Source organism: Panthera onca, chromosome A3, assembly GCF_046562875.1.
Source record: "Panthera onca isolate mPanOnc1 chromosome A3, mPanOnc1 haplotype 2, whole genome shotgun sequence".
Classification (NCBI taxonomy): Eukaryota; Metazoa; Chordata; class Mammalia; order Carnivora; family Felidae; genus Panthera; species Panthera onca.
The window spans coordinates 18,386,885-18,395,706 of record NC_138341.1 but is presented as its reverse complement, the minus strand read 5'-3'; the positions used below and the strand labels follow the sequence as shown (position 1 = coordinate 18,395,706).

Genomic DNA, 8,822 nt, shown 5'->3' with positions numbered 1-8,822 from the left:
TCCCTCCTCCCTTCCTTCTTTCCATCCTTCCTTTTTCATCATGCCCTTGTTTCCTCCTGCCTTCTCTTCCTTGCCAGTCTCTTTCTTGTAGAACTCCTTCCCTTTCCCCTTCCTTCTGTCCCTGTTTTCTTTCCCTCTTTCTTCTAATTTTTCTCAATAGTGTCAATAATAACTTTTTTAAATTAACCACTAGAGTTTAGCATTCAACACACACTGGTTATGGCTGGGTACCCTGGACATGCTGAACAGGAGAGAAGAGCCAGTCCTCGCGTAGCTGAGGGTCCACAGCGAACACTGATGATAAATAAGAAATTATTGTAAGACAAAGTTGGTGTTTTAAAAGGTCCAATGGATAACTCTCCTCTTCCTCACTCAAGATCTGAGCCAACCAAGATACAAGATGAAGGGGTAAGGCAGATGGCAAATCAAGTCAGCACTGAGATTCACAGGAAGCTGTTATTGGAGAATATAGCTTACACCTTTAGGCAAATGGGCTGCCTGACACTGAATCTTGGTTTCTTCAGCTGGTCCATTAGTCCCGGAAGTCTGGGTCAGGCCAAGGCTCCCATTTGCAGCAGGAGAGTCTGCATCCCAGTGAAAGCCCCAGGGGATGAGCAGGCAGGCATGGGATGTGCTTCCTGCAGGGAACTTGTGCCTAAGAGAGGGGAGGAGGGCTAGGTTAACTAGGTCATGGTTCCTTCTTCCCCTTTGTAAGAATCAGTATAAACTCAGCATGGGTGAATGAGGGGTGGAGAGAGAGGCCAGGAGTATGATGCTGGTGGAAGCTCACCTCCAATGGAGTAAAAAACCAGGAGTGGAAATGTACCTCCCTACCTCCTCTGTCCTGTACCAGCACTCAGAGCAAGTGTGTGTGTATGTGTGTGTGTGTGTGTGTGCATGCACATGTGTGTGAGTGTGTGTGATGGTACATAGGAGGAACCTAACTTCACCTAATGTAGGAAGTGACATCTAATCTGAGACTTATAGGATTGCTACCTACCTTGATGTGATAAGGTGTCAGACAAAATTCAGAACAAAGTATGCAAATTTACTTCTCCCTCTAAACTTCTTTATAAAACAAAACTCTGGGGAAGTGTCTCATTCAGTTATTCTGTCAACAAATATATATTTAATTGTCTATTAAATGCAAGCTACTTTACCCAGCAGGAGGAATAGATTGATTGGATGTGGCTTCTGCCCTCCAGGAGCATTTGGACTGTATGCTGAGTAAGACATCCTCATAGAGGGCCAACATGCAAGGTGGGGCATGGAGCATTGGTTGCTTGTTGTTGAAACAAAGTAAGAGCTCTCAGTGAGCTACATGAGGCTTTTATGGGGCTCGTGTGGAGAAGAAGAAAGTTCTTAATGGGGTGGAGGTGGTAAGGAACCAAGCCTTGAATGGCTAGTAGGATTTAAACAGGTAGTCTTGACCTTCTAAGTAGAAAAAAAAAAACATCAGCAAAGGCATGGAGGCCATCAAAGGATGGCAGAGATCAGTAAGTAGTCCAGTGTGTCTCAAATACTGTACAGAAAGGAAGCGGTTGGAAACACTAACTTAAAAGAAGAGATGGGACCCAGACTCTTGAAAGTCAGTGTGAGGGTCTGCCCACACTTTGATCCCCAGTGTTGATGAAGGTTGCTGAGCAGGAAGCATGATGTAGTTGGATGGCTGTTTAGAACATTCACACCCATTGCAATGCTCTTTGGGTTGGAGGAAACAGAATTTGAAGACAGTAGGGATCTTGGAAAGCTTTGAAATAGTCCAGGTTGGAAGTTCTGATTTCCAGCAATGAGGGTGGAATAAGTGGATAGATCTGGGTTGCCCCATTTTGTGGCTTCCTCAGCCACAGTGAGGAAGTGCTCCCAGTGCTCCCCAGCCTATGAACACATAAGGGGAAGAAGAAAAGGTGGCAGCTCACTTATGATTGGAACTAGTCAAGGCAGACTCAGAGGAAGCTTATGTGTGTGTGGAGTACAAGCCCCAGTGAGAGAACACTGTGAGGTCCAGTGGGACAGCCTCTCATGCCAGGTCCTATCTGATCAGGGAGTGGCAGGGTCAGAGAGATTGGACCCAGCAGGAGGGCTGGTACTCCATGAGGACTGTGGGGTTCTGCAGGAGAACAAGGTTTGCACCTTCTTGCTGTTGGGCTTTGTCTCATCATGTAAATTTTAGGGTCCACCAAAGGCAGAAACAATAAAGAAAGCAAGATCCAGAGAGATAGACTTATCATGAAGGAGCTGGATCAGAGTAGCATTCCAAGCCCTGTTTGCAGGTCTCTGCTGTAGGATGTTGTCCTTTCCCTCTGGGGGTGCCAGCGTTCCTCCATTATTGCTTGGACTTCATGACTTCCTTGTTCTCAGAAAGAAAAAGGAGCTTATTAAGTGAAGTGGCTGCCAAGTGTATTTTAAGATGAACAAAGCCTAGATCATTTTTTTTCCTCACCACATACCATACATAATTGTATGAAGGGCAGGATTTATTTGGTTTGCATTATGATTTTTTTCCCTCAAGCTTAATTACAGTGTTAAAAAGGCAACTACAACTTGAAAGAAACAAGCCCTACCGTCATGGAGACCAGCATGACCATTCTGGATTTGAAACACAGCTTCTTTGTGAAGGGAATTAATTCTATATGAAACTTTGGGGCTTATGTAAAACACATTTTTATGAAAATAAACTTGAACAGTCATTAAAATGAATAGTTGTTTTAAATAAGACTCAAACTGCATGGTGGTGCCAATGAATTTTAGATGCCTTCTTTATTGGCTTTGTTTTGGGTTCAACTCTGCATTTCTAAGACAATATCAGGGCCCTGGATGTAAGTCTTAGTTTATAATTGGGAATCAAATGTATAGTTCCAATGATAGATTATTAGGGGAGGTAAGAAAATGAATAAGCTTGAATAGTATTCAGGTCTAAGGAACTTCATGAATAAATAATTCTATGTTGGAAAATCCAACATGTTAGAAGGAAGTGGTGCCTGATAGTTTGGCCTCAGACCAAGGAACCAGTTAATGGAACTCAGCTCTCCAGCTTTGGGACAGTCCTCAGGTAATCTGTAAATCAGAAATGTGAGTGACGACCCCCACGTTCTCCTCTGCTAGCATTGACATGGGATGTCTCTGGCTCAGAGATCTGTATGGTTCAGGGATGAGTCTAGAGCAGAGCTCTCAGTGGGGTGGACTACTTGAAACTCTAGCTTAAACAAGCTCCTCCTTGGGGAAGGAGTGGGGCTTAGACCTCTTTGTGCCTGGTGTTCTGCCCCTCTGCTTGCACTTCTCTACTCTTGTTGGGAAGGTGGTTTTTGAGCAGCACTGCTCAGCAGTGTGAGCTCAACAGCTGTTCTGGGGCAGATGGGAAAGTGACATCTTTTTTAATTGGTGGGAACTCAGGCTCATGTCCCCAGTCCTTGGAAGAATGCCTCACTGTTTCCACACCCCAACCACCCACACACATGTGGTCTCTACCCCACTAAATCACTAGCATCTCTCCTCTCCTTCAGGGTGTGTTTTCCTCCCTACACTGTGGTCCTTGTGGTTATTTAGATAAAAACTTGCATAAAGAAAAAGAAGGAAATATCTTAGAACAGTATGTAAGGATGTATAGGAAGAGTGCCCTCACCTGGCTTTGTATTAACATACATAATTTAATTGATGGTCCATTGACCTCAATTCTAGAATAGATAATGACACCATTTTGTATTTTCCTTTGGGTTGTTGTGCATTCTCAGTGATGTAACACCTCATGCTATTGATATCCTTCTCTACCCACTTCTCTGATTCCCTGCTTATAGTTCTTCCCTAGTTTGAACAGAGAGCCCCAGAGGCAATCAGAGAGGCCTCCAGACTAGTGGCAATTTGTGTAGTGAAGTGAGGGAGCACCCAGGCCATACCAGCCAGAAGCAGAACGTTTCCAGTTAGGTGTCTCCTACAACCTCCAGGTGCTGGTCTGAACTGCTGTAAGGAGGTCTTATTGCTTTCTGCAGGATGTGCTGGATGCACTATTACCCCTACTGGCCTCTGGGTACATTCCTTTGGCAATTTTCTCCATCTACCCACTACCCAGTAAAGGTGTTCGTAGCCTGTGGTGTGATGGTATCAGACACATTGTTTCCATGGCAACCACAGCCCAGGCCCCTCGGAATAGTAAATCTGCTTAGGTGGCTTTCCCTTATCTTTAGGTGTGGGGATGACCTCCACATCCCTTCAGTCATCTCCTTGAAAGTGGGGACCAGGTAGGCTCCACCTTCTGCATGGAGAGGGACCCAGGGCAAGAAGGAACGTTACAGGTGCTTGGAAAGGCTTGTGCAATGATTTATTTTTCATGGTGGAAATGCATTCAAACCTAGAAGTTCTGAAGTGCGTTTTGCTCTGGCCCCCCAATGCATGACTAGAAACACGGAGCCTTGACATTTCTCTTCCCTTTCAGTGCCATGGCTCAGTGAATCAATTCAAACCCATTAAGATTTCAGAATGACAGGAGGAGAAAATCCTTCCAGTGAACACTCTTAGGATACTGTGACCGAACACCATTTCCTTAGACCTGGACCATTTTCTCGTTTTGAAAATCCCATCAATTGCAATCCCCTCCTCGAGGCTGAGGATCTCGTTTTTACTTTCCTATTTCTTGACACAAAAGCCTATAGCAAAGGCTTGTAGATACATGAATTACATACTTGTTAGTGACACCATGTTGCCCCATGTTTAAGAGGTAATGTGGAAAGAGTTTCCAATTTCTCTGGGTTTATAAATCTAAAGAGATAATTATCCTTCAAAAGAGTGGGGGTGGCCACCAGAGTCAGGAAACTCAGCATGCAGACCTGGGCTCTGCTCCCAACTAGTCTTATGATCCTTGTTTGTAGGATTCTCAAGTGAAATTGTGTATGTGTGCCTGTGTGTGTGTGTGTGTGTGTGTGTGTGTGTGTGTGTGTGTGCGTGCGCCTGTGTGTGTGTGTGTGTGTGTGTGTGTGTGTGATGTCTTAAGCAAACTGGTTTTCTGTGGGGGCACAATTGAATTTTTAAAAATCTAAATTAAGCACATATTCTCTGGGAGCACATCTGTTGCACAGAGTGAGGCCCATTCCATCAATACAGTTGCCTGCAGAGCAATGAAGTCATTCCCATCTAATTCCTGAAACCAGAAATGAGGATAACAGGCCAGTATTAAATATTAAAGTTTTTCACATTTTGCTGTTCTCTTCCAGAGAACACAAAGAGCACTGACATATTTCTGGAGCTCAGGTGGATAGCTAATGGACTGGAGGAGCTTTCAACTCAACTGGAGCGATACATAAAGAGAAAACTTAATTACAGTTAGGATTCTGTGGGTTAACTGGGTAAGCAAGTAGCCTCCATATTTCATAGCATCTAAGACACTATTGATTTTAAGATGCACCATTATTTTATGTACCTCTGAGGAAAAAAGTACTGCCAATTAAACTGTGACCACAATGCTTTATATCTTAGAATTATAATTTTACCCTTATTGAAAGAGCTCTTTAAGATTTGTTTAGATACTTGTGCATACATTAAAATGAAAATACAAGCAAAATATGTTGGTTGTAATATTCTTAAATTGTCTTCACAAGGTGGGCTCTGCCGATTGGCTCTCTGATTTAGAGTTGCTGGTGTCTATGGTTCTCTAGGCAATGCCTCTCTCTGTGAAATTAAGACTAGTGAACACAAGCATTTCTTCCCACAGCACTGCACCATTGATCTGGGGGTTTCTTCCCAGACCCTGACACACATTTACAAGTTCTAGAACTGGTGCTTTCTTCATCATACAGGAAGGTATGAATCCAGGACTCATTTATTTTTTTCTTTAAATGATCCTTAAATGGTTCATTGATTAAAAGACCAAGGTTTGTAATTATGTAACCTTGCCACCAGGACAACAACCAAGTGTGCTCATGTGTGGACAGTGACAATGCTGTAACTTCCATCTTGTTTGACAACAATTGTAAGATGCCAACACCAACACCATGAGGGCTGCCCTGATAAGCTGCTTTCTACTTCCTTCCAATTTCCTTCTTCTCTAATCTCAGATAGCTCTTATATGTGGAACAGTCTTAGGTATAACTCATCCAGTTCGATGCATGGATGAGGATGCCTGATGTTCTCGGTGGCCAAGTCCTGTATGTTTATTACATAGAAATGGGAAGTAGAAGAGAAAGGGCAGAGCCTAGATTCTTGCCTTTGAGGATAGGTAGCTGTACTCACTAGTAATATGGAACTCAAGTAATGATCCAGCTTAAACAGCTCCTTCTCAGGAAATCCTGCTCCAGTATCCTTGCTGTGCTGACATAGTAGCCCATACTGACCTCTGTCACAGCATGCCCCATGTGTATGTGGCCATTGTGATGTACTTGAGAGCAGCAACCCTATCTATTCATCCTTGTAACCCAGTGCCTGGTGCAATGCCCAGGCTTTAGTAGACTTTGGGTGAACAGTTGCCAAAAGACCGAGGATGGAAAGAATGGGGCAGGAAATGCTCAGGGACAGGGAAATGCCAGCCACATTTAGAGAAGGTGGAGTCTTGTTGTTTGTCTGAGATGGAGGGTGTATGACAGGAAGCAGTGGAAAGTCGGAACAGGAGGGAAGGCTGGCTTGGAGTACTACAAGGAGGAAGATTATTTGTCTGCATAGAACCTGATAAAGACTATTTCAGAGCACCTGTATGTAATCCAACATGTATATTGAGTCACAGATGACAGTTACAACAGAAATGAATTGATCAGTATTAACCATATATCAGATGAGGTGGTTTAAATAAAGAAACTGATATTCCTGAAACTTCAGTAAAGTAAGTTATTTTTAAGTAGTAACATTCATTCATTCATTCATTCATTCATTCATTCATTCATAGGTTCTATGATTAATAGTAATAGCCATGGACCAAACTTTGAGGACACGTGGATGAGTAATGTATAATTTGTACCTTGAAGGAGATTACATATATGGATATTTAACTTTGGGTATATAAATATATAAGGTATATGTAAAATAGGAAAATATTTGGGATTCTTTGTGTTCTATTGAGACTACTGTGGGGGAACAGAGGAGAGATTGTCTTTATGTGGATGGGTCAAAGGAAATTCCACAGGGCCAAGATGATTCTTAAGATATTTATGACCAAGTCAGAGATAATTGTCCTCTGTAGAAGTATTCCCGCAGAAGACTGGTATCCCCTGACAAAAGGGTAATGTGGTTAATTAAGTTTAGAAAATGGATCATACTCTGTTCCTATCTTGATTCACAGTGTGTGTGGATGCATTAAAGCTCCTTCCTGATCAGCAATAAAAACAAACAACAAACAGAATGCCAACTTATTTGGTTTAATCTACCATTTTTCCAAACTTAGTTGGCCACTCCACCTTTCTGTGGCAGAACACCTGTTAATATTTTAATATCTTAACACCTATTAATATCTCACACTTATTAACATCTTCACATTATAGTTTAGGAAATATGACTGATGCCTGGTTTGGATGGGGACTTATCTGAAGGCAAAGTATTGGATATTATTTCCAATACTGTGAATTTCTGCCGCTCTTAGAGTTCTCACAAAGAATTGACATTGGTTACATGTGTGTGAATGCATGTGTTCATAGGCATGGTTTGTGCCTTTTAGTATCCAAAATTCTTTTGGCAAAGGCCAAAACCTATATAGCTTCTGCCTCAAAAGCCATATAACTGTGTGAGAAGCGCTATTGATATCAACTGTTATTATTCTAAAAAATGCAAATGATGTTTATGAGCTTATTTGGAGACTGGAAACATGTGTATGCTTTGGACATTGTCCTTCGTACTTCTGTAGAATAAGAGCTTCTGAGACATTCTGATTAGTTGCAATGCTTTTCTTAGACTTTGGTTTTATATGTGATTTTGGTACCAATGCAGAAATTACTTGTCAAATTACCTGAAGATTTTTTTTCATCTCAGTGGCTGAATATTGTAAAGCTCAGAGCAAAAGGACCCCTATTGTTATAATGAAAAAGTTCAGTTTTAACTGAGCAATAAAAATAAATGTTTCCCAATAAACTTATTCTGAAGATTCTATTGTGTCCAGAAGGTATGAAATGACTTTGGCTTTTTGATCATCAGTATCCTGGAATAGGACATCCCTGTTACACATGTCTGCAAAGTGAAATCTCATATGCCATATTTCCAGTTTAACCAGAAATATATTCTGATTTATAGACCCACAGGCAATGTTCAACTTCTATTTATTGATTGATTGGCTGAGAGAACTAAAATAAGGCCATGGTCTTCCCAAGTCTTCCCAATACCCAGTCTCCTCCTTTTACTCCAGGAATAGACCATAGCAGAACTTAGCAAAGCACTGTAACCCATGACCAGAAAACCATGACAAGTGGTTGCTTTGTGATCATTTGAGGCATGGCTTCAGGGCTGACACTATTTCCTTTGCATGGATTTGGGTAAAGAGAAGGCTTTCGAGAAGTATGTGTTAAATAAATGAATGAGTGAATGAATGAATGCGTGCCGGGCCACCTTCAGCAATATTCAGGCTTGAGCTTTTTACACTTCAGAGGGCAGACTTGTGGATTTTTGATCAGGACAGCATTCTCCCCTTGACTTACACACTCATAAACCTGACCAGATGACACTCAGCAAGTCCACTGCATAGCTAGACTTGAAAACATTTTTTCTTCCCCTTTCCTGAGTGTGTTCCCTTCCCAACCCTCCAGCCAAGCCCACTCTGTCTGGGGTAGGTGCCAGGAGGGAGGAGTCAGGGAGCATGCCTTGAAAGGCATCTATGGGTAAAGAGAAAAAACACATCTCGTTGCTCACACAGCTCCTTC

General features: G+C 42.2%; 1 long non-coding RNA gene across 1 annotated transcript; it reads right to left on the bottom strand.

Moving 5' to 3' along the window:
• Positions 1-301: 301 nt before the first annotated feature.
• LOC132689798 (uncharacterized) lies at positions 302-6,305 on the bottom strand. Its single transcript, XR_009615153.2, has 3 exons — positions 6,220-6,305; positions 2,134-2,356; positions 302-655 (listed from the first exon to the last, which is right to left on the bottom strand). It is a non-coding gene; the product is annotated as an uncharacterized LOC132689798 (long non-coding RNA).
• Between the last annotated feature and the right edge of the window lie 2,517 nt (positions 6,306-8,822).